Genomic DNA, 24,283 nt, shown 5'->3' with positions numbered 1-24,283 from the left:
CCAAGATTATACACCCCTAGTTCATCAACAACGGAACCGATTTATTTCAGTCAAGGCCAGGCTTTGGAAGAAAGGGATAAGATATTTGCTCACGTATCCGGCAAAACTCAAGGTGATACATGAATGCAGATCAAGGTTCTTCGGAAACCCTGAGGCAGTAACAATGTGGTTGGAACACAACAACCTAGACACATATGAAGACCCTGTGCACCAGGGGACAGGGACTGTAGCCACTTAGGTGCAACAACTGGTGAACCTCATTGCACTCCATTGTTATTGAACCCCCGAACATTGAGTAGAGGAAGCCTATAACTACATTACAACTCACGACAATGTACCAATGATGCCGTAGAAGTAGCAGCCAGTATGCCGGAGCTAGGGATCCAGCCCTCTGAGCTCTGATGGAACCCCCCCGAATTCCTTGGCTGGTGTCTGCTTGCGGAAACAGGCACCAGCAGGCCAGAGCAGACCTTATCTGTTGGGCAAAGTTGGAACCCCATGTTTCGGGGATCGTTGTTTAAGTTTAGTTGAATTCACCGAACCAATGCGATTCTTAATCTTAATGCCTCTTGTTCTCTATACTGCATGAAACTCAAGAATATGTGAACATGGTTACTGTTTGAAATATGCATGGCACCCCTCGTAATTCCACACCTATGTGTGCCCTGGAACCCAGGGCACCAGTGCTTGCTAGTGAATAGAACAGGGATGGCAGCTTAAGTGCTGAGCTCCTGCACCTGTTAGAGATATATCTTCTTAACGATGGCTGAGGACCCTTATTCCACTGAAACCACCCAACCTGCTAAGAGGCAAAAGGGAAGAGAGGACAGTGACAGTGACAAGAGAGATGACAAGTTACTTGAACTGCTCACCAAAGTCACTGCAGATATTGCAGACATCAAGGCGAAATTGATAAGCAAAGAGGAAAGGTATTTGGACCTCCACACTAAAATTGTAGCTGTTGAGGATCACCTTACTACAGTTGATGACAAGGCATTGCGACTTGCTGACCAGGTGAGGCAGCTGGAGATCCAAAATGAGAAGATGTCTCTCAAACTGTCAGAGCAGGAAAACATTTCACAGAGAAATAACGTGAGGATAGCCGGATTTCCAGAAAATGTGGAGAGGGGCAGCCCTATTGCGTTTTGGAAAAAGCTCTGACCACCGTGTTTAACTTGGATCCAAAAGTGCCACTGGAAATAGAAAGGGTGCATAGATCATTGGGCCAAAAACCAGCCTTGGGCCAGAGACCCAGACACTTCATCATCAAGTTTCTAAGGTTCCCCACCAGAGAGTTAATCCTTAAGAAAGCCTGTGAAATTGGAGATTTGTCCTGGTGTGGGAACAAGATTATGATATTCGCAGACTTAAGCAGAGATGTTATGGAAAAAAGGAAATGCTTCAACATTACAAAAGAGAAGGCAAGGATGAACAAACGTAAGTATTACATGGTATATCCTGCAATTCTTCGGATTGTTGTGGAAGGCCAAATACATTCATTTACTGATTGCAAAAATGCAGAGGCCTTTTTAACTGATTTGGACTTGGAACCCATGGAAACAGCCTTAACATCTCAAAGGTTTGCACAATCAAAGAAGAAAAGATAAGTTTTGCGGATACATTTTTACTGTGACTTTTATTTTTAATATTAATGTTTCGTATGGGTTTTATTTGTTATTTCGTTCGGTTTTGTATTTTAGGATTCCGTTAACTTAAACGGTTCCAGCATTTTTTCAGTTGTTCCCAATGCTCGCCGATTCGGAGGTATGAGAGGAAAGGACCCTCGCATTTGGATGTACCTGCCTGTACGTGAGCGCTCACGTGTTTGAGCCTTGCCGATTCAGACGAGAGAATGCAAAAGAACTATGTGAGAGGTAATGGCGGCTGACCGTGAGGTGCGAGATGGCGTACCATTGTTACTGCGGATCAGGAGGTGAGGCTCAATTTGTCTCTGTTTTGTGTCGAGTGATATCTGGTGATCCCCCGGCGCTCTGTTCAGCAGTTTAGCGCATTCCCATTTGTGTGCGCGCTGAAAATAGTAAATACATGACTGCGTTTCAATGTGATACAGTGCCTGGTGCACACGTTCCGAGGACAATATAATGCTCATGTAGAAACGTGGATGGAGCTGTACTTCTGAACGTGAGGCAGCACAACCCGGAAATCTGGGGATGTGTGCTGGATTGTCGGAGTGGGCAGCTTCTTCAAATTTACATCTGGAATTGGGGCACACCTGCTTACTGGAGACGTGCAGTAATTAGCTTGTAATTCGCTTGTGAAAAGAATGATATCTATCAGGGGATTTGGTTCAATGAGGATGTAGCTGAGCTTACATATGCTAATTCCCCCCATCTCCATTCAGTACATTTGCTTCCACACTTGTGATACAAGAGTCTTGCATTAAGTTGCGGGTGAACCCTGCATCAAAGGGAAGCGTGTTTCATGCAGAGAAGCTCCTTTATAAATACAAAAAAAATACTACAAAAAAAATGTTATTAGTACAGCGACTCGATACTGTGATTTTGCACCCTTACTGGCCGAATGAGGATTGGGACCGTTTATTACCCTGATAATGGGGAGATACAAGCCGACAGTGCTATAATTGGGGTGTGAGGCCTTGGATTGACTGACAGACATATGGTTTAAGCCGGTGGCCTGCCAGATGGAGTAAAGGAATATATGTAGTGGCAACTTTGGGGGGAGTGTGGGTTAACTTCAGCAGGGCTCCGGGTTGGAATGTAGGTTTTGTGTTTGGATCCAGCTACATTAGCACGTGTGGGGACAGTGACAGAAGGATATGGGCAGCAGAAGGGATCGAAGTGACTTGCTGACCTGATGCTGTGGCTTTTTAAAAGAAATATGCATGTAGGGGATTCTTAAAGTGAAGGTCATTGTTGAGATGGATGCTGATGTTGAACTAATCTGATGATTCTTGTGTGGTTGCATATGTGCATGTATAATTGTTTGTTGTTAACCTAATAGTACATCAGACTATTGTGACCCTTGGATTAGCACTACTTATCACATATTCCATAATGTTGCCACAGTGGTAGCATACCCTGAGACTGGTAAGGGGAGGGTGGTACTAAAGTTGTCAGCCATAGGAGAAAGGCTAGTGCAGCATGGCCCTTAATGGTTTAATATTGAGATGTATACGTCATGCATGGGAATTGATGAATACACGGATACGTGTTGGTCTTTTTATAATGTCATATTTGTAGGAGCGTAGGGGGTTAGGTTAATATGCTGTAGTGTTAGTTGCTGTGTAACGGCATTACCAATTGGAGAGTAGAAGATAGATAGTGCTTGTTTAGGTGTTTTCAGTTTCATTAGACTAATAGTCGTCAAGTTGGTGGCCCATTGCACAGATCACTTGTTATTAGTTTTATTATTTGATTTCATAAGGTTAGGGGTTTCGTTTTGAGAGTGCTGACTTGAGGGTTCATGTGTTGGTATGCTGTGGGGGAACAAGATGTATATATGGTCATTGGTAATTATTGAGGGCTGGTAAATATATAGCTACGGATGTTGTAGGAGTTTAAGAGTATTCTTAGTTTATTGATATTTGAGGTGTACCTAATATTATTAGTGATAATCAGAGGAAGAAAGTACAAAGATAAGGGGTGCAGTTCTCTGGGAGTATAGTTGGGAATAGTACTCGCCATGTATATAATAGGCTAACAGTTGAGTCCAATACTAGTTGGATTTCGTTCAAACAATGCATTTGTTTATGTTTCTGTGGTTTCTTTGTTTTTGTCTGTGGGGGACAGTGGGCTCCTGTTATGTCACACTCCGTTACATTATTATGATGAAAGTTCCAATGTTGATGATGGAAAGGAAATATTGAAATGTCAGGAAAGTAAATGTGAAATGGAAGAATATATATTAAGGCTGTACTGTGATGGAGGTGTCATGTGGAAGGGTGTATTGAGAGTGTTAGGGTGTAGTCTGTAATGGGGATTTTGTCCATTGGTACTTGGAATTTGAAGGGTCTGAATTTCCCAAGGAAAAGAAGGAAAGTATTGTTTAAATTATGGAGGGATAAGGTAGATGTGGTTTTCCTACAGGAGACACACTTGATGAACTGTCACTCTTCAAAATCAAGAGGTGTGGGGATTCTGTTTAGAATGGGTTTGAATATGTGTGCAGATAGAGTAAGTATGGACATGGAAGGTCGCATTATATTAGTTATCTAAAATATGAGGGTACATTGTTCACAATGGGCTCTATATATGGTCCACGAGTCTTTAGAAAAAATGTTGCATGAAATAGGAGGTGAATCGATTATCTTGGGAAGGGACTTTAACTGTTTATTGGACTACAAAATGGATAGGTCTTCTACATGTAACTTCACAGGACAAAAATCGAGTAGGGATTTTAATGAATTTTTGGATGTATTTGACCTTGTAGATACTTGGAGGAACTTGCATTTAAGGGATAGGGATTTCTCCTTTAATTCTCCGGTGCATGATTCATATTCTAGATTATATTATATTTTGGCATCAGATACATTGGTCGAATCGGTGGTAGAGGCAAACATGGGGGAACGTAATCTCTCTGACCACTCAATTGTGGGGGTTAAGTTGGACTTTAATGATGAAAGGCAAGGAATATACAGATGGCGGCTTAAGCCCTTTATTCTAAAAGATGTGAGTGCATCAAAAGACTTTAGTGATTCAATAATGAATTACTTTAAAGAAAATAAAGGATCAACTAATGATTTGGTGGTCTGGGACTCTTTTAAAGCTTTCATACGGGGAGAGCTGATGAAATGGACTGCTAAGGCAAGAAAAAAAGGGGAGACAAGGTTGATAGAGCTTGAGATGAATTTGGGAGAGCTGCATAAGAAGTACGCTTTGGGCAAAGATAAGCGAGATAGAATTGAATTAGACAAGGTAAAAGAAACCTTGAAACTCGAGATTAATGCACAATGGGAAAAGGGCATGTTCTACATGAAGCAAAAATATTGGGAAGGAGGGGATAGAGCTGGTAGGTTATTGGCAAACAAATTAAAAGTTTTTTTCAGAAAGGTCAGATGTGCGTAAGATTGACAATAGTTTTGGGGGTGTAGCGGTTAAGAAAAAAGAGATAGGAGAGTGTTTTCGTTCCTTTTATGCTGATTCATATACAGAAGAACTCACTCCGCAGATGCAAGAATTAGATAACTTTTTGGGGAAAATTGACATTCTTTCTCTATCTGTGGAGGGTAGGGATTCAATAGATGCCCCAATTGTTGTTTCAGAAGTTTAATTAGCAATAAGTGAATTAAAGGTTGGGAAATCCCCAGTTATGGACAGCTTGCAAGTCAAATTTAATACATGTTTTGATGAGAAACTGGCTCCAGAATTATGTGAATTGTATAATCGTATTCTTATGGAGGGGACCTTATGTCCCTCTATGAGGGAGGCTATTATTACTGTCATTCCAAAATCGGGGAAGGATGTGACTAAGTGTTGCAACTACCATCCTATCTCATTGCTGAACGTATATATAAAGATTTTTACTAAAATATTGACAAATAGATTGGATAAGTATATGGGAGGACTGATTGACAGATTGCAGACAGGTTTTTTGAGACATAGATACGGATGTGATAATATTAGAACACTCTTGAATATAATGAGCGTGCCGGATTTGGAAATTAGGGACATTGTGTTAATCTTTTTGGACACAGAGAAGGCTTTTGATAGAGTAAACTGGACATTTCTGAACTACACTCTATTGAAGATGGAATTTGGGCCATTGTTTATCAATGCTATAGGGGCTTTGCAATCAGTTATATCTGCTAGGGTTTGGGTAAATGGGGGATTTTCAGAATCGTTTCAGTTGCATAGAGGCATGAGACAGGGCTGCCCACTGTCCCCCTTTCTCTTTAATCTGGCGCAGGAACCCCTGTTAGCGTATATTCGACAGAATGTGAAGATAAGAAGGTTATGTGTGGGAGGTGGTGAAGTTAAGGTATTGGCCTACGCAGACGATGTTGTGGTTGTCTTGAATAACCCAGTGGAAGAAGGCCTTCATTTGAAAAATATGATTGAAGAAGTGGGAAGGTTGTCGGGTTATAAGATCAATTGGGGGAAGTCAGTTGTTTTTCTGGTAAGAAATACTCCAGATCATAATCCATTGCTTTGTTGGGACTGTAAGTGGGAAAGTGAGTGTGTAAAATACCTGGGAGTTTATTTTATTCGAGATGTTAAATAACGTGTTGAATTTAATGTAGATAAAATAATAGAGGTTCTTCAGAAAGACGTTAAGAAATGGCGCTGTACTGTATTGAGTATCTGGGCAAAGGTTAACGTAATTAAAATGATGCTACTACTGAAGGTCTTATACATTTTACAATCAATCCCTTTACAGTTCACAAAGAAAGTCCTAGGGCGCATATATAAAGTCTTTCAAGGATTTTTTTGGGGTGTCAGAAAAAGGGCCAGCATTCCTCAATATATTATGGTTCGGAGTGTTCAAGAAGGTGGATTTGGTTATCCCGTACTTGGGAATTATTGTTATGTTAATGTTAATGTTAAAGGACATTTGTACAGCGCACTATCACCACCGAAGTGGTCCCCTGGTGCTCTGGCGGCTCTGTAAAGGGGAGGAGAGGGGGTGGGTTAGTGGGAATAAGCTGGAAAAGTGCAAGAGAGTAGTGATGTGCTGTTGGCAGCCTCAGCCCGGTGGGTCCGTTGGCTGGGCTTGGGGTGTTTTGCGGTCCGTAGTCGTCGTGTGCTGTTGTGCAAGTCTATGTGTGGTTTGTTTTGTTGTTGCGTTGTTGTGAAGTTTGTGCGGATTGCTGCGTTTTAGGCTTGTGGTTGTGTTTGGTTAGAGTTTGAGAGGTGTATGCAGAGGGATGGAATTGTTAGTTGGTTGGTTAGTTAGCATTGCTGTCCTTGCAATTGTGGGATTCCATCTGGGTGTGATACACGCTGACATTCACATTTCTATCTGGATGCGATGCAAGCTAAAGTCAAGAACTCCATACGAGTGTGGCACATTCTAACCATTACATTTGTATCTAGATGCGGCGGAAGCCAGCCAGAGTTTAGAATTCTAAGTGTGGTGCATGTTAAGAATCACATTTCTATCTAGATGCGACGCAAGCTCAAGTTCAGAATTCTGAGTGTGGTGCATGTTGAGAATAGCATTTCTATCTAGATGCGACGCAAGCTAAAGTTAAGAATCCTGAGTGAGGCACATGCCAACAATCACATTTCCATCTGTAAGAGTTTTCTGTTAAAAAAGCTGTTTATTTCATCAGATAGTGATTGGGACCTGATGCCATGGTGGGTACGAATTGAAAAAAGAATGCTAGAATCGTATCATGTAAAGAGTCTGTACTCCTTTGGGAAATTACCACAACAAGTTATGAACCTAAAACCTATTGTTGCTACAAAAGATGCATTAGTTTAATTGATTGTGGATGATGAGCAAGGATTGTATATGTATAAGGATGCGTCGCTTTGGTGTAACCCAGGATTACAGGTAAATAATAAGATGCTGAACTGGGAGAGTTGGATTAACAAGGGTATCCTGGTGATTGGTGACATTTGGGGTGATGAGGGAACGGTTTCCTTTGAGAGTCTGAGAGATAAATATGGACTGAATGGGTCGGAATTGTGAAGGTATAGAGTCTTGGAGGTTTTGATTTCTGAGAGGGAGCAGATGTTGGACACACCTTTTGCGCAGAAACCGGGGATTTGTAGCTTATTTTCTGTAATGTTGCAGAAAGTGTCTAGTTTCATGAACCTTATGGCTTTAGAGAATCATTGGTTGGCATCATGGGAGAAGTTAAGATTGACCTGGTCTGAGGAGTTGGGTAGAGACATCCCAGTGAAGGAATGGAAACATCTCTGGAAAGTCCTGGTTAAGGCAAAGATTGACTTGAACCTACGCTACATTCATCAAAGGGTGTTGGGAAGGGTTTATTGGACCCCTGTCTGTATGTCTGGCTTGGGAATGGTAGAGAGTGACTGCTGCTGGGGATGTCGAAAAGAGAAAGGTACTCTGTTACATATGTTATGGGATTGTGATAGGGTGATGGACTATTGGAAGGATGTGCTGGACAGGATTGATGCAATCTGGAACATTAATTTCCCACGAAGCATCTTGGCTGTGATTCTGCAAACTCCAAGATGTGGCCGAAATATTGACTTTGTAACAAGGTGCTAGATTAACAGAGCTTTACTAGTGGTGCTTAAACAGGTGTCGAAAGTATGGAACACGAGGAAAAAGCCACTTATTGAAGAATGGCTCCATGATGTGAAGATTCTTTCGCAAATATGAGAAATGTTTGTTAAGTAAACAGCACAAAGAGACACTATATGAAGTGAAGTCTATGGGAATTGTTAGATGGATAGTGGAGTGTGAATGGTATACATTTTGAATGGAGGGGGAGGGTTTGGGATTTGAGTGTGTACTTGTTTGTCTTTTGTCTTGTTTTGTTACAAGACAAAATCTGTCTCCGCAGAGGTATGATTTGCCCACATCGCACCAGAATTTATTACCCAGACACACCCGCAAAGTCCGAAATGTGGGGAAAAAAACGCATTTTCTGCACATTTCGCTCGGCTCACCCATCGAAACACGCCCCCAACAACACATGGCCTACTGTCCCGCGTTCCCACAGGTGTCCCGATGAAAACGGTACGTCACATGTGTGGGTGCACCTACATGGCCGCCAAGGGGAAAGCCTAAAACACAAGTAACCCCAAGTCTGTTTTCAGACCGGAATTTCAGATGCTCTGCCGACCGGCACAACATACAGATATGGCCCTCGGGTGTCCAAGCCATCAAGGAAAACAGGGAACCCCATGCATTTCCGAAAAGAGGACACGCGTGGGAATCTGCTGAGGTATGATTTGCCCACATCGCCCCAGAATTTATTACCCAGACACCCCCGCAAAGTCCGAAATGTGGGAAAAAAACGCATTTTCTGCACATTTCGCTCGGCTCACCCATCGAAACACGCCCCCAACAACACATGGCCTACTGTCCCGCGTTCCCACAGGTGTCCCGATGAAAACGGTACGTCACATGTGTGGGTGCACCTACCTGGCCGCCAAGGGGAAAGCCTAAAACACAAGTAAGCCCAAGTCTGTTTTCTTACCGGAATTTCAGACGCTCTGCCGACCGGCACAACATACAGATATGGGCCTAGGGTGTCCAAGCCACCAAGGAAAACAGGGAACCCCATGCATTTCCGAAAAGAGGACACCTGTGGGAATCCGCAGAGGTATGATTTGCCCACATGGCCCCAGAATTTATTACTCAGACACCCCCGCAAAGTCCAAAATGTGGGAAAAAAAACACATTTTCCGCACATTTCGCTCGGCTCATCCATTGAAACACGCCCCCAACAACACATGGCCTACCGTCCCGCATTCCCACAGGTGTCCCGATGAAAACGGTACCTCACATGTGTAGGTGCACCTACCTGGCCGCCTAGGGGAAAGCCTAAAACACAAGTAAACCCAAGTCTGTTTTCAGACCGGAATTTCAGACGCTCTGCTGACCGGCACAACATACAGATATGGGCCTCGGGTGTCCAAGCCACTAAGGAAAACAGGGAACCCAATGCATTTCTGAAAAGAGGACACCTGTGGGAATCCACAGAGGTATGATTTGGGCACATCGCCCCAGAATTTATTACCCAGACACCCCCGCAAAGTCCGAAATGTGGGAAAAAAACGCATTTTCCGCATATTTTGCTCGGCTCACCCATTGAAAACACGCCCCCAACAACACATGGCCTACCGTCCCGCGTTCCCACAGGTGTCCCGATGAAAACGGTACCTCACATGTGTGGGTGCACCTACCTGGCTGCCAAGGGGAAAGCCTAAAACACAAGTAACCCCAAGTCTGTTTTCAAATTGGAATTTCAGACGCTCTGCCGACCGGCACAACATACAGATATGGGCCTCGTGTGTCCAAGCCACCAAGTAAAACAGGGAACCCCATGCATTTCCGAAAAGATGACACCTGTGGGAATCCGCAGAGGTATGATTTGGGCACATCGCCCCAGAATTTATTACCCAGACACCCCCGCAAAGTCTGAAATGTGGGAAAAGAAACACATTTTCTGCAAATTTTGCTCGGCTCATCCATCGAAACACGCCCCCAACAACACATGGCCTACTATCCCGCGTTCCCACAGGTGTCCCGATGAAAACGGTACCTCATGTGTGGATGCATCTACCTGGCCGCCAAGGGGAAAGCCTAAAACACAAGTAACCCCAAGTCTGTTTTCAGACAGGAATTTCAGACGCTTTGCCGACCGGCACAACATACAGATATGGGCCTCGGTGTCCAAGCCACCAAGGAAAACAGGGAACCCCATGCATTTCCGAAAAGAAGACACCTGTGGGAATCCGCAGAGGTATGATTTGGGCAAATCGCCCCAGAATTTATTACCCAGACACCGCTGCAAAGTCTGAAATGTGTGAAAGAAAACGCATTTTCTGCACATTTCGCTCAGCTCACCCATCGAAACACGCCCCCAACAACACATGGCCTACTGTCCCGCGTTCCCACAGGTGTCCCGATGAAAACGGTACCTCACATTTGTGGGTGCACCTACCTGGCCGCCAAGGGGAAAGCCTAAAACACAAGTAACCCCAAGTCTGTTTTCAGACTGGAATTTCAGACGCTCTGCCGACCGGCACAACATACAGATATGGGCCTCGGGTGTCCAAGCCACCGAGGAAAACAGGGAACCCCATGCATTTCCAAAAAGATGACACCCCTGGGAATCCGCAGAGGTATGATTTGCCCACATCGCCCCAGAATTTATTACCCAGACACCCCCGCAAAGTCCGAAATGTGGGGGAAAAAACACATTTTCTGCACATTTCGCTCGGCTCACCCATCGAAACACGCCCCCAACAACACATGGCCTACTGTCCTGCGTTCCCACAGGTGTCCCGATGAAAACGGTACATCACATGTGTGGGTGCACCTACCTGGCCGCCAAGGGGAAAGCCTAAAACACAAGTAACCCCAAGTCTGTTTTCTGACCGGAATTTCAGACGCTCTGCCGACCGGCACAACATACAGATATGGGCCTCGGGTGTCCAAGCCACCAAGGAAAACAGGGAACCCCATGCATTTCCGAAAAGAGGACACCTGTGGGAATCCGCAGAGGTATGATTTGGGCACATCGCCCCAGAATTTATTACCCAGACACCCCCGCAAAGTCCAAAATGTGGGAAAAAAATGCATTTTCCGCATATTTTGCTCGGCTCACCCATCGAAAACACGCCCCCAACAACACATGGCCTACCGTCCCGCGTTCCCACAGGTGTCCCGATGAAAACGGTACGTCACATGTGTGGGTGCACCTACATGGCCGTCAAGGGGCCTAAAACACAAGTAACCCCAAGTCTGTTTTCAGACCGGAATTTCAGACGCTCTGCCGGCCAGCACAGCATACAGATATGGGCCTCGGGTGTCCAAGCCACCAAGGAAAACAGGGAACCCCATGCATTTCTGAAAAGAAGACACCTGTGGGAATCCGCAGAGGTATGATTTGCCCACATCGCCCCAGAATTTATTACTCAGACACCCCCGCAAAGTCCGAAATGTGGGAAAAAAACACATTTTCTGCACATTTCGCTCGGCTCACCCAACGAAACACACCCGCAATAACACATGGCCTACCGTCCTGCATTCCCACAGGTGTCCCGATGAAAACGGTACCTCACATGTGTGGGTGCACCTACCTGGCCGCCAAGGGGAAAGCCTAAAACACAAGTAATCCCAAGTCTGTTTTCAGACCGGAATTTCAGACGCTCTGCCGACCGGCACAAAATACAGATCTGGGCCTCGGGTGTCCAAGCCACCGAGGAAAACAGGGAGCCCCATGCATTTCCAAAAATAGGACACCCGTGGGAATCCGCAGAGGTATGATTTGCCCACATCGCCCCAGAATTTATTACCCAGACACCCCCGCAAAGTCTGAAATGTGGGAAAATAAACGCATTTTCCGCACATTTCGCTCGGCTCACCCAGCGAAACACGCCCCCAACAACACATGGCCTACTGTCCCGCGTTCCCACAGGTGTCCCGATGAAAACGGTACCTCACATGTGTGGGTGCACCTACCTGGCCGCCAAGGGGAAAGCCTAAAACACAAGTAACTCCAAGTCTGTTTTCAGACCGGAATTTCAGACGCTCTGCCGACCAGCACAACATACAGATATGGGCCTCGGGGGTCCAAGCCACCAAGGAAAACAGGGAAACCCATGCATTTCCAAAAAGAGGACACCCCTGGGAATCCGCAGAGGTATGATTAGCCCCCATCGCCCCAGAATTTATTACTCCGACACCCCCGCAAAGTCCGAAATGTGGGAAAGAAACACATTTTCCGCATTTTTCGCTCGGCTCATCCATTGAAACACGCCCCCAACAACACATGGCCTACCGTCCCGCGTTCCCACAGGTGTCCAGACGAAAACGGTACCTCACATGTGTGGCTGCACCTACCTGGCCGCCAAGGGGAAAGCCTAAAACACAAGTAACCCCAAGTCTGTTTTCAGACCGGAATTTCAGACGCTCTGCCGACCGGCACAACATACAGATATGGGCCTCGGGTGTCGAAGCCACCAAGGAAAACAGGGAACACCATGCATTTCTGAAAAGAGGACACCCGTGGGAATCCGCAGAGGTATGATTTGGGCACATCACCCCAGAATTTATTACCCAGACACCCCTGCAAATTCCGAAATGTGGGGGAAAAAATGCATTTTACGCACATTTCGCTTGGCTCACCCATCGAAACACGCCCCCAACAACACATGGCCTACCGTCCCGCGTTTCCACAGGTGTCCTGATGAAAACGGTACCTCACATGTGCGGGTGCACCTACCTGGCCGCCAAGGGGAAAGCCTAAAACACAAGTAACCCCAAGTCTGTTTTCAGACCAGAATTTCAGACGCTCTGCCGGCCGGCACATCATACAGATATGGGCCTCGGGTGTCCAAGCCACCGAGGAAAACAGGGAACCCCATGCATTTCCGAAAAGAGGATACCCGTGGGAATCCGCAGAGGTATGATTTGGGCACATCGCCCCAGAATGTATTACCCAGACACCCCTGCAAATTCCGAAATGTGGGAAAAAAACCTCATTTTCCACACATTTCGCTCGGCTCACCCATCGAAACACACCCCAACAATGCATGGCCTACCGTCCCGCGTTCCCACAGGTGTCCCGATGAAAACGGTACCTCACATGTGTGGGTGCACCTATGTGGCGCCAAGGGGAAAGCCTAAAGCACAAGTAACCCCAAGTCTGTTTTCAGACCGGAATTTCAGACGCTCTGCCGACCGGCACAACATACAGATATGGGCCTCGGGTGTCCAAGCCACCAAGGAAAACAGAATACCCCATGCATTTCCGAAAAGAGGACACCTGTGGGAATCCGCAGAGGTATGATTTGGGCACATCGCCCCAGAATTCATTACCCAGACACCCCCGCAAAGTCCGAAATGTGGGAAAAAAAACACATTTTCCGGACATTTCGCTCGGTTTACCCCACGAAACACACCCCCAATAACACATGGCCTACCGTCCTGCGTTCCCACAGATGTCCCGATGAAAACGGTACCTCACATGTGTGAGTGCACTTACCTGGCCGCCAAGGGGAAAGCCTAAAACACAAGTAACCCCAAGTCTGTTTTCAGACCGGAATTTCAGACGCTCTGCCGACCGGCACAACATACAGATATGGGCCTCGGTGTCCAAGCCACCAAGGAAAACAGGGAACCCCATGCATTTCCGAAAAGAGGACACCCGTGGGAATCCGCAGAGGTATGATTTGTGCACATCGGCCCAGAATTTATTACCCAGACACCCCCGCAAAGTCCGAAATGTGGGAAAAAACCCACATTTTTCACTTTGTCAGGGGTTGTGGGTAAAACATTCTGGTCCGCTTCGCGCAAGTTGGACCTCTGTGGATTCCTACTCGAGCCCTCTTTTCAGAAATGCATGGGGTTCCCAGTAGTCCTTGGTGGCTTGGACACCCTATGCCCATATCTGTAGGTTATCTCCCCAAACCCTTTTGTGGTTACCAGTGGGTTAGCCTTTTCCCTTTGCGGCTTGATGGGTGAACCCAAACATGTGAGGTGCCGTTTATTTCATTGGGACACCTGTGGGAACGCGGGAAGGTATGACATCTGTTGTTGGCGGCATGTTTCGGTGGTTGAGCAGAGTGAAATGTCTGGAAATTGTGTTTTTTACCCCCAAATTTGGACATTGCCGGGGTTTCTTGGTAGTAGATTCTGGGCCGCTTCGCACAAGTCAGACCTCTGTGCATTCCCACGGGTGTCCTCTTTTGGGAAATGCATTGGGTTCCCTGTTTTTCTTGCTGGCTTCCACACCCTACGCCCAAATCTGTAGGTTGCCCACATGAACAAAATGTGCTGTGGTGAAAGGCTTGGGGTTAACAGCGGGTTACCCTTTTCCTTTTGCGCTCCTGGTAGGTGCACCCACACATGCGAGATACCTTTTTCGTTGGGACACCTGTAGGAACGCGAGAAGGTATGACATCTGTTGTTGGCGACGTGTTTCGGTGAGTGGACACAGGGAAATGTCTCTGAAAATGGCCGGAAATGACAACAATTCTCATACATTTCCCTTTGGTCACCCACTGAAACACGTCGCCAGCACCACATGGCCTACCATCCCGCGTTCCCACAGGTGTCCCAATGAAAGGCAGACCTAGTATGCGTGGGTGTCGTACCTGAGTGAGAATGGGTACATCATTTGCACAGCAAGTGGTCTTCAGGGATTCCAGTACATAGGAAAGTGCTGTCAGTAAGCCCCTTCACATGTACCTTTGCTCACACTTCTCATACATTCACGTCACAATGCAGTCGGACAAGCAAGGTGGGATTTAGCACACGGACAAGCCTCCCTCCTTGTCCGTGTGAGCAGTGATGCCACGGCAAGGCACCCACCGTATCACTGGCCATTCATACACCTTTTGTGTCTGCAGTCAGTCGGCATCCATGTCAGCAGTCGCACCTCTACCAAATCATTTGCGCCAGAGCAAGTGTATCTGCACACTTGTCCCATGTGTCTGTGTGCTCACAATGCAACCGTGTCTCCAGGCAACATCTTTCACATAATTCTCCAGCAATTGCACATCAACTGTCCGCATTCAAATGGCATGTGCCAACAATCGTATCTGCACACTGATAGCAAGCGCACATTGGCTCCCTTGGCTACCTGGCCTACAGTCGCTGTCTCTCACACCAACTTCAAGTATGTCCATAGCAAGATTTTTACAGCACTCCTATGTGCAACCTTACCCACACAAAGCTAACACCCTCTAACATGCTACTCATTTCTGCAATGCTGGGAAAGTGCATTCACAGAAATGACATCTGCATGTTCTATGTTGCTATACCTCACTCACACACCAATCGTATCCAAGTCATTCCTACAGAAGACATTTCAGCTACACCACACATACCACAAGTTACGGTAAAACAATAAGGAGGGCAGGGTGGTACGAGGTACGCAAGACACCACCGCCATGTAGATGTCCAAGTACCACTTTCATGACACTTCGACCTCAAGAGAGGGAGCCAAAGTGGCGTGTACTATTTCTAAAATACACCCCTTGAGTGGAGGGAACTGGAATGGTGTTCCCATCTTCACCAACGCACCCCTCCAGTGGAGGGAGCAGCACTAGCAATGCTCATGAAGGCACGCTAAATGAAGTGACGTGAGGTGAAATGCTGTTGCATTTTCATTGATGGTACACCTCCAGTGCAGGGAGCAGGAGTGCTGTTCCTTAGTAAGAGGTGCACGAAATCAGAGTCCAAGGGTTCCTTTCAAGGGATGATGGCCATTTCCAGAAATCAGTCCATCTCCCAATACTTTTCCTTTGTATGATACAAAAGGAAACAAGGCTGTAGGCAGAGGCCTGGATTGAAAGGTCATTGGGGAGAGTACACCCGAGTATCCTTCCTCACTCCTTGATTACTACACACCTTACATCTTCTGTAAGGGTGTGTCTTCATTGGTGTGGCAGGAACAAAATCAGCAAAGTGTCAATCTTGCAATCTGGCCACATCTTCTACCTCTGGAATGGAGGGAATTTCTACATGGACTATAGTCAGCGATTGAACAATTTCTGTTTCAAAGTTCAATAAGGATAGGTTGTTTTGTGGAGTAGCTGCACGGTACACCACATAAGCATTGAACGTTGCTATATGCATAATGCGTGTGGCCAACTTTTTGTACCAGAAGCGCGACTTGCATTCAGCCTTGTATGACTCAAGCAGTTGGTCGGTTTTATCTACTCCAACCATGTACTTGTTGTAGTCCAGAATGCAGTTGGGCTTCCACACTTGCTGAGTGTGCCAGTGCTCAGTGACTGCTGAAGTACTTTCATCATGAATAGTACTCAGCATGTACACATCCCTTTTGTGGGAGAATTTTACTGCCAACAGTTCATCCCGCCGCAATGCCATACATTCTCCTTTGGCCAACTTCTTGCACACAAGTTTTCTGGGGAAGCCTTTGCGGTTACAGCGCATTGTACCGCATGCCAGTGTGTCCACGTGGAACAATTCCCTGAACAGTGGCATTCCTGTGTAGAAATTGTCCACATACAAATGGTGACCCTTGTGGAGCCATGGTGTGAGAAGATCCCAAACAATCTTCCCAGTTGTCCCTAAATGGGCTGGGCAGCCCGGAGGGTTTAGGGTAGAGTCTTTCCCAGTGTAGACTCTCATGTTGCAGACATACCCAGTGGTACTTTCACACAACATGTAAAACTTGATCCCATATTGTGCTCTCTTGCTAGGAATGAATTGCTTGAACACTAGCCGGCCTTTGTACAACATCAATGACTCATCAATGGATATGTTTTGGCTAGGAACATACACTTCCGCAAATCGCTGAGTCAAGTGATTCAGAAATGGCTGAAGTTTGAACAGCCTATCAAAGTTTGGGTCCGTTCTGGGTAATGCTGCCGAGTTGTCATTGAAATGCAACATACGTAGCAGTGCTTGAAAGCGATTCCTACTCATTGTAGCTGGAAAAAACGGGTTTGCATGAACCGCTACAGTAGACCAGTACATTGAGACAGACGGCTTCGGCGATATTCCCATGTTCAGAATGAGACCCCAAAATGTTCTCATCTCAAGATTGGTTGTTGGAACCCATGTTTGTGCTCTGGAATGGGGTTTCAGAGTGGCACCCCTTGACCGCAAGAACTGTGCAGTGTACAAATTGGTTTGCTGAACCATATCTGCAATTAACCCATCATCAACAAAAAGGTTGAAAAAGTCAATAGGCTGAAACCCATCTGTATTCACTGTGCACCCTGATATTCCAGGGAAAGGGGCACAACAGGCTGAGCCATTGCTGGAGGCACCCACTCCAACCCATCATCCATGACAGGAATTGGCACATGCCTTGCATGTCCTGCTTGTCCCCTCCCCCTTACAGGTTTCCTGCGTGTGGGAAGGGTGGGAATACTGCATGTGGGAAGGGTGGGAATAGGTGCATGTACTCTTTCCACCTCTTCGTCCCCAGATGATGAGCAGGAAGAACTACCATCCACAGAGAAATCACTTCCCCAATCACTTTCATGCTGACCCTCAGAAGAAGTATTTGTTTCAGATTCCATATCCACCTCTGTGCCAGATTCCATCAGTGCAGCTAACGCCTCTGCACCAGACAGTGATCGTCGCCGAGAAGCCATGACTACTGTCGCTATGGAACACTTCACTGCCCAAAGAACAGAGAAAGACTGAAACAATAACTATGTGTACTTCTCAAAGTGTGGAACCTAGTAGAGTAAGCACCCACACCGAATGGAGCGGGGGCACATCATGCAGCCCTTCCTAGGAGGCTCAGGGAGGGCTGCATGAGGTGTCCCCCCCAGCCATTTGGGGTGGAGGGGAGAGGGCCACCACAAAAGGTCTGGCAGGCCCCCCAATAGATGGGGCAGTAGGGTTTGGGCACCCTGGGGCCAGATTGGCACACTAATGTGGCCATCTGCACCAAGCAAAGTTGGGTGAACAAAATAAATAATACAAAATCGTAGGCTGCTTTTTAGGGGGGGCTGAGGGGCACCCTAAATTGGCAGCGAATGTTTTACTGCAATGGGGGATGGCACTCTGCCCCCCACCCCAAATGGAGGTCCCCACCTCATGCATCCCTCCCTGGCGTCAGATAGGGGAGACCCCACCTCATGCATCCCTCCCTGGGGTCAGATGCCCCTTCCTAGGAGCAGATATCTGCCCCCAGGGAGGGTTACATGAGGTGGGGCCCTCCATTTGGGGTGGGGAGGGAGAGAGCCACCCCCCGTTCCAGTAGAACATTTGCCGGCAATGTAGGGTGCCCCTCAGCTCCCCCTAAAAAGCAGCCAACGATTTTGTATTTTTTTTTGTTTGCCCAAGTTCGCTTGGCGCAGATGGCCACATTAGTGTGCCAATCTGCCTCCAGGGTGCCCAAACCCTACTGCCCCATCTATTGGGGGTCCTGCCCCACCTTTTGTGGTGGCCCTCTCCTCACCCACACCGAACGGAGGGGGGGCACCTCATGCAGCCCTTCCTAGGAGGCTCAGGGAGGGCTGCATGAGGTGTACCCCCCAGCCATTTGGAGCGCTTTCCACTGACGAGCCGGCTCGTCGGTGGCACTTAAGGGGTTAAAGACTGTGCTGCCAATGTCAATCAATGCCTGATCTAGGGTTAGTGAATAGTGACTGCATATGCAAGAGACAGAGAGAATTGTTCTTTGCATACATACATGTCTTTGAACAGAAGGAATCGTGATGTTGAGTGTCCTATCCTTTTAACTTCTGAAAGTTTGTCAGAGTGGATGTTGACAAACTGAATGTTGTTGTTGCAACATTTTTTTTAAATTTGTTTATTTATAAATCCACACACAGGAGAAATTATACAAGAGCATTACATGTAGCATCTCAGGTCATGTAACCCAGAGTCCCCATCTCCCACCCCTTGCGTTCCCCGGCAAGCATAGTTCTCAGGCCTTAGTTAGACTGACTTGGCGGCAATGGTGGGTCCTCCATAGCGTGAAGGGCCCTTGCGATCAGGCACGGTTTGTGGGTCAGGGCCGGATAGTTCCGGTCATAGTCTAGCACTGGTTCCCAGATATCCCGAAATCGATGAAGCAGTCCCGCCCTGGCTGCCGTGACTTTCTCGGCTATTAAAATATCCCAAAGTTTGACCCAACAAAGGGCCATCAGGGGCCCGTCCGCAGACTTCCATGTGCGGGCCACCGTAATCTTAGCCGCTAACAAGAACTGGGATACCAGGGCTGCTCTTCTCCCCGACCGCAGGTTTGAGCCTGAAAGTGGAATCCCTAAAAGGACCTGTTCGGGCGCGAGCGGAATGGTCATCTGGGTGACGTCTTTTATGGTAGCTAAGCAGAGAGACCAAAACCCTTGCACCCGGGGGCAGGTCCACCACATGTGAAAGTAGGATCCTGGGGGGCCGCAAAGTCGGCCACAGTGAGGGTCTAGTGTTGGTTTTAAGTGATGAAGGCGTAGAGGGGGGTAATACCAGCACAACAGTAGTTTATGGGCACACTCCCAGTTGGTAATACAGCGGGAAGTCGTCCGTGTTCTTGTCCAAATGTCCACCCATGTATGGTCCTCAATGGCGTGTCCGAGGTCTGTTTCCCATTGGGACATATAGGAAGGCCTGGACTGGAGGGGGTCCTCCTGCAGCAGCCTATACAGGGCCGATATCTTCCCCCGGGCCGCTAGGTCGCTCACCGTCAGTTCCAGTGAGGTAAGGGGTCTTGTGGCCACCGCTCGGGTCTGTGGGTGGGTCTGTGGGTGGGAACCTACACTCAGCTCAGACACCAATGTCTGAGCTGAGCGTAGGAGTACCTATCCGTTTCCGCTAACTGAAAAGTCATCTTGCAGCGTTCAAAGGTTAGGGGGGAGTCCCTTTCAAAAAGTTGCCCTAAAGTGGCGAGGCCCCCTGCTACCCAGTTTCTAAAGTTTTGGGGACGGGCCCCGGGGGAGAAAGCTGGGTTGAGGAAGATTGGGGAGAGCGCACTCAAGTCTCCTGGGACGCCCTGGTGTCTGTGAGCCCACTCCCAGGCCCTAATCGTTTGTTTTGTAGCTGTAAGAATGTCCGGCCAGCTGCGGCGTAAGGCTGTGGGTGAGAACGGGAGGAAGCGAAGGGGGAGAGAAAGGCAGGATTGTTCGATCCCCACCCATTTCGGTCGACCTGTAGCAAGCCCCCATGCCTGGAGGTGGGCCAGCTGTGCCGCCATATGGTATTTACCGAGGTCGGGAACCCCCAGGCCTCCCAGTCTCGTGCTGGCCATCATTGTTCTCCACGGGATGCGCGCTTTCTTCCCCTTCCAGATAAAGTCCACCATCTTCCTTTGGAGCCGCTGCAAAGGGGGAAGCGGAATGGTGATCAGGAGGGCGGCACAGGCATAGAGGAAGCGAGGAAGTAAGTTCATTTTGCACGCCGTGATCCGGCCTAGGAGGGAGATCTCTTGGGTATGCCAGCGGGTCAGATCCTTTTCTAGTTCCTCGAAGAGTGACAGGAAGTTAGCCCGGTAAACTTCCGTTGGGCGTGCGGGGATCTGAACCCCCAAATAGGGGATCGATTTGATGCTCCATTGGAACGGACCTCTCTCCACCAGAGCCTCCCGTTCAGCTGGCGTCATGCCCACACCCAGCGCCGCCGACTTTTGAAAGTTAATCACGAATCCCGAGACCATCCCAAAGTTGTGGATTTCGGTTAAGGCCTCACTCATGGATCTCTCAATGTTTGTAATGGTAAGCAGAACGTCATCCGCTACTTTATGTTGCGCAGAGCCGGTGCTCAGGCCACTGATTCGGGGTTTTTTTCGGACTCGTTGAGCCAGCGGCTCCATGGCCAAAGCGAAGAGCAGAGGGGATAGAGGACATCCCTGCCTCGTTCCGCACGTGAGGGAGATTGGGTCCGACAAGCGGCCGTTGACTCTCAGCCTCGTCCTGGGGGACTGGTAGTTCGCAAGGATCATCTTCTGAAAGGTCGGACCGAAGCCAAAGGCCCCCAGAGTGAGGCGCAGATAAGACCAGCCCACCTTGTCGAAGGCTTTGGTTGCGTCCAGTGCCAATAAAGCTAGCTGTTGGGAATCCCGAGTGGCGATTTCAATGAGGTCCAGGGTCCTGCGGATGTTGTCTTTTATCGACCTGTGGTTTATGAAGCCTGTTTGATCCGGGTCTATAATACTAGGGAGGATAGGTGCCAGACGGTTGGCCAAGACTTTAGAATATATGTTGGCATCCAGATTCAGTAACGCAACGGGTCTATACGAGCTAACATCAGGAGGGTCTTTCCCAGGCTTGGGGATAAGGACTGTAATAGATTCTTGCATCGTTGGGGTGACCGTACCAGTGGCCACGAATGAGTTGAAGAGGCGGGCTAGGGGGGCCACTAATTGGGGCCGGAAGATTTTGTAGAAGCGGGTGGAAAATCCATCCGGGCCCGGTGCTCTAGATTTTAAGTTCTTAATGGCCGCCTCCACCTCCTCGATTGTAATCAGGGCTTCCAGGTCTTCCCTGGCCGCCGGGGTCAGGTGTGGTAGGGCCGCCTCATGAATGTATGAGTGCTGCTTGATCGGGTCCCTCGGGGCCGCCGTCATTATTTCCAGGTGGTGGGCGGTTGCCAAGCGTACTTTCTCATGGTCAGCGTAGTGGATCACCCCCTGCGGATCACGGAGGCCTAAAATAGTATTCCTGCTCTTCGCCTTTGCCAGTTTGTTAACCAGGAGCTTGTTGGCCTTATTGTTGTGGGCATAGTACCATTGCTTAGACTTGGTTAGCAGGTTCGCCGTAGCCTCAGCGTAGTGGGCTTCTAGCCGTTTCCTGGCCATTTGCAGGATCCTGTAAGATTTGGGGGCCCAGCCCTTCCTTTTATGTGTAGCCTCAGCCTCGTGGACTGCAGCTTTCAAAGCGGCGCGCAACGCCCTCTTTCTTTTGTGGAATGCGGCACCCTGGGCAATCAGCTCGCCTCTGAGGACCGCCTTCATGGCATCCCAGGTGTTAGCCGGGGAAGTGTCCTCGTCCCGGTTTTCAACGAAAATGTTCTTAATGGAGTTGGCGATGGAGTCCCTCACTGCCATGTCTCCCAGGATAGAGTCATAGAGGCACCACCGGCGGCGTGGAGGGGGTCCGGGTCATGAGACCGCAGGGTCAGAGTAACTGGGGCATGGTCCGAAAGGATCCGGGGGCCAATTATCACATCATCAGTGAAAGACAGGATCTCTGGGGAGGTCAAGATCAGGTCAATTCTGGAAAAGGTACGATGCACATATGAATAGAAGGTAAAGTCCCGTTCGTCCGGGGACAGAACCCTCCAAGAGTCCACAATGTTCAATGTGCGAAACAGGTGGAGCAAGCCGGCGGCCAACTTCAAATCTCTAGAAGACGGGGGGTGAGATCTGTCCTTGAGAGGGTCCAGAGCCCCATTAAAGTCTCCTCCCATGACGACATGCCCCTCGATGAATGGGAGGAGAGAGTCCTCCAGGTCCTGGTAGAAGCTCTCCTGATACTCATTCGGGGCATACACCGAGATGAGGGTGTAGAGCTGACCATGGATGGAGCATTTGACTGCAATGAAGCGACCCTCCTGGCACCGTAGTGAGTCAAGGATCTGAGACCTCAGGTCTTTTGCGAATAAAATAGCGGTGCCACCCTTCTTAGTGCCGTTAGAGGTGAGGAATTGTAGCGGAAAGAGTCTGCTTCGCAGGTGTGGAAAGTCCGCCGGAATCAGGTGCGTCTCTTGCAAAAAAGCGATCGAAGATCCGTCGTCTTGTAGCCTCTGTAGGATCGATTTCCTCTTCGGGGGGAGTTCAGGCCCCTAACGTTCAAGGAGGTGAACTTGAGTTCAGGTGAGGGGGTTGATCCGGACGATCCTCTTGCTGAGGGGAAGGGGCTCGTGGGGGAGTTAGGTCAGCCATGGACGTGAGAGCATGATTGAGTTGGAGTCTCCTGTGGTCGAGGGTTTTTAACTGGTCTAACTGGTCTCCAATGGGAGGAAAGCACATTCAAAAACGACCTCCAACGGGAGGACCAAAGTGCGGCCAGGGGGGTCGATTTAGAACTATCGACATGGCCCCTAGGCGCCAGGGCTGTCATTCGACAGCACCAACATGTTTGAAAGTCTCTCCAAGGGTAAAGTGATGACATCCGCCTTGGAGGGGGTTATGGACGGCGTCGGATCTGCGGAAAAATGTGAGGCTTAAGGTCGTTCTAGAGTCATGGCTCCAGTGCAGGCATTAAGGCGTTTCATTTAGGTTTGCGATTTCTCTGCACTCTGGACCATGGGGTCCGTTTCGGCTTTGAGGAGATTGCATCTGAGGCCGGGCTTGATCGGCCCGGAGCGGAGAGGTCTGAGGTCTCCGGGGAGGCCGGTCAGAGGATTGACGCTGCATCGTCGAGGTGGCTGATGGTGCGCTGAGTGCCCTTGTACGAAAACTGTAGAGCCGTAGGAAAGAGCCATCGATAACGGATCTGCTGATCACGAAGAAAGAGTGACAAAGGCCAGAGCATCCTGCGCTTTTGAAGAGTCAGCGGGGAGAGGTCTTGGAAGATCTGTATCGGGATTCCCTGGAATGAGAGCTCGTCCTTAGAACGGCCAATCACTGCTATGGCCTCCTTAGTGGTCTAGAAGTGGATCCTAGTAATCACGTCCGGGGGGGTCTGTATCAACCCCTCGGCGAGGGCGCAGCCTGTGGGTCCGATCCAGCAGAAGTTGAGTCTCATCCAAGTCTGGCAGGAGGGACTGGAAGAAGGTGCTAACGTATTCCGTGAGCTCCTGATCGGAGATTGAGACGGGCACCCCGCAAAGGCGTAAATTGTTGCGGCGGGAGCGGTTCTCCAAGTCCTCCTGTTTATGTTTGAGGATTTCGGTTCTTGCCACCAGCGATTGGACGGTGCGTTGAATTTCCGTTAATGAAGCGGAGTGGTCTGTGGTCAGGTTCCCGACCTCGCCAACCCTCTGTTCGATGCTGGCGTCTCTTTGCTCGGTCTGCTCCAGTTTGGCGGTGATTTCCGACATGCAGGCTCTGAATTCCGATTTGATATCGCTCATGAAAGCGTGAAGATCCTCCTTAGTTGCGAGCGTTCCGCCGCCATCAGACGTCTTCTGGGGGTAACCTTGGGGGGGTCCGCTTTCCCACCCTTCCAAGAGGCCTGCAGCATAGCAGAGATGTCAGCTGATTTAGGAGGCTTCAGTGCTTTGGCCATAGCTCCGCGGGGAGGGGACGTCACCCGAGGGTGACTCCCGTGTTCACATTTTG

The sequence above is a fragment of the Ambystoma mexicanum genome, chromosome 6p (genome assembly GCF_040938575.1).
Source record: "Ambystoma mexicanum isolate Mex_15411 chromosome 6p, UKY_AmexF1_1, whole genome shotgun sequence".
In the NCBI taxonomy this organism is placed as follows: domain Eukaryota; kingdom Metazoa; phylum Chordata; class Amphibia; order Caudata; family Ambystomatidae; genus Ambystoma; species Ambystoma mexicanum.
The sequence above is the reverse complement of the archived record's forward strand: the minus strand, read 5'-3'. Positions refer to the sequence as shown.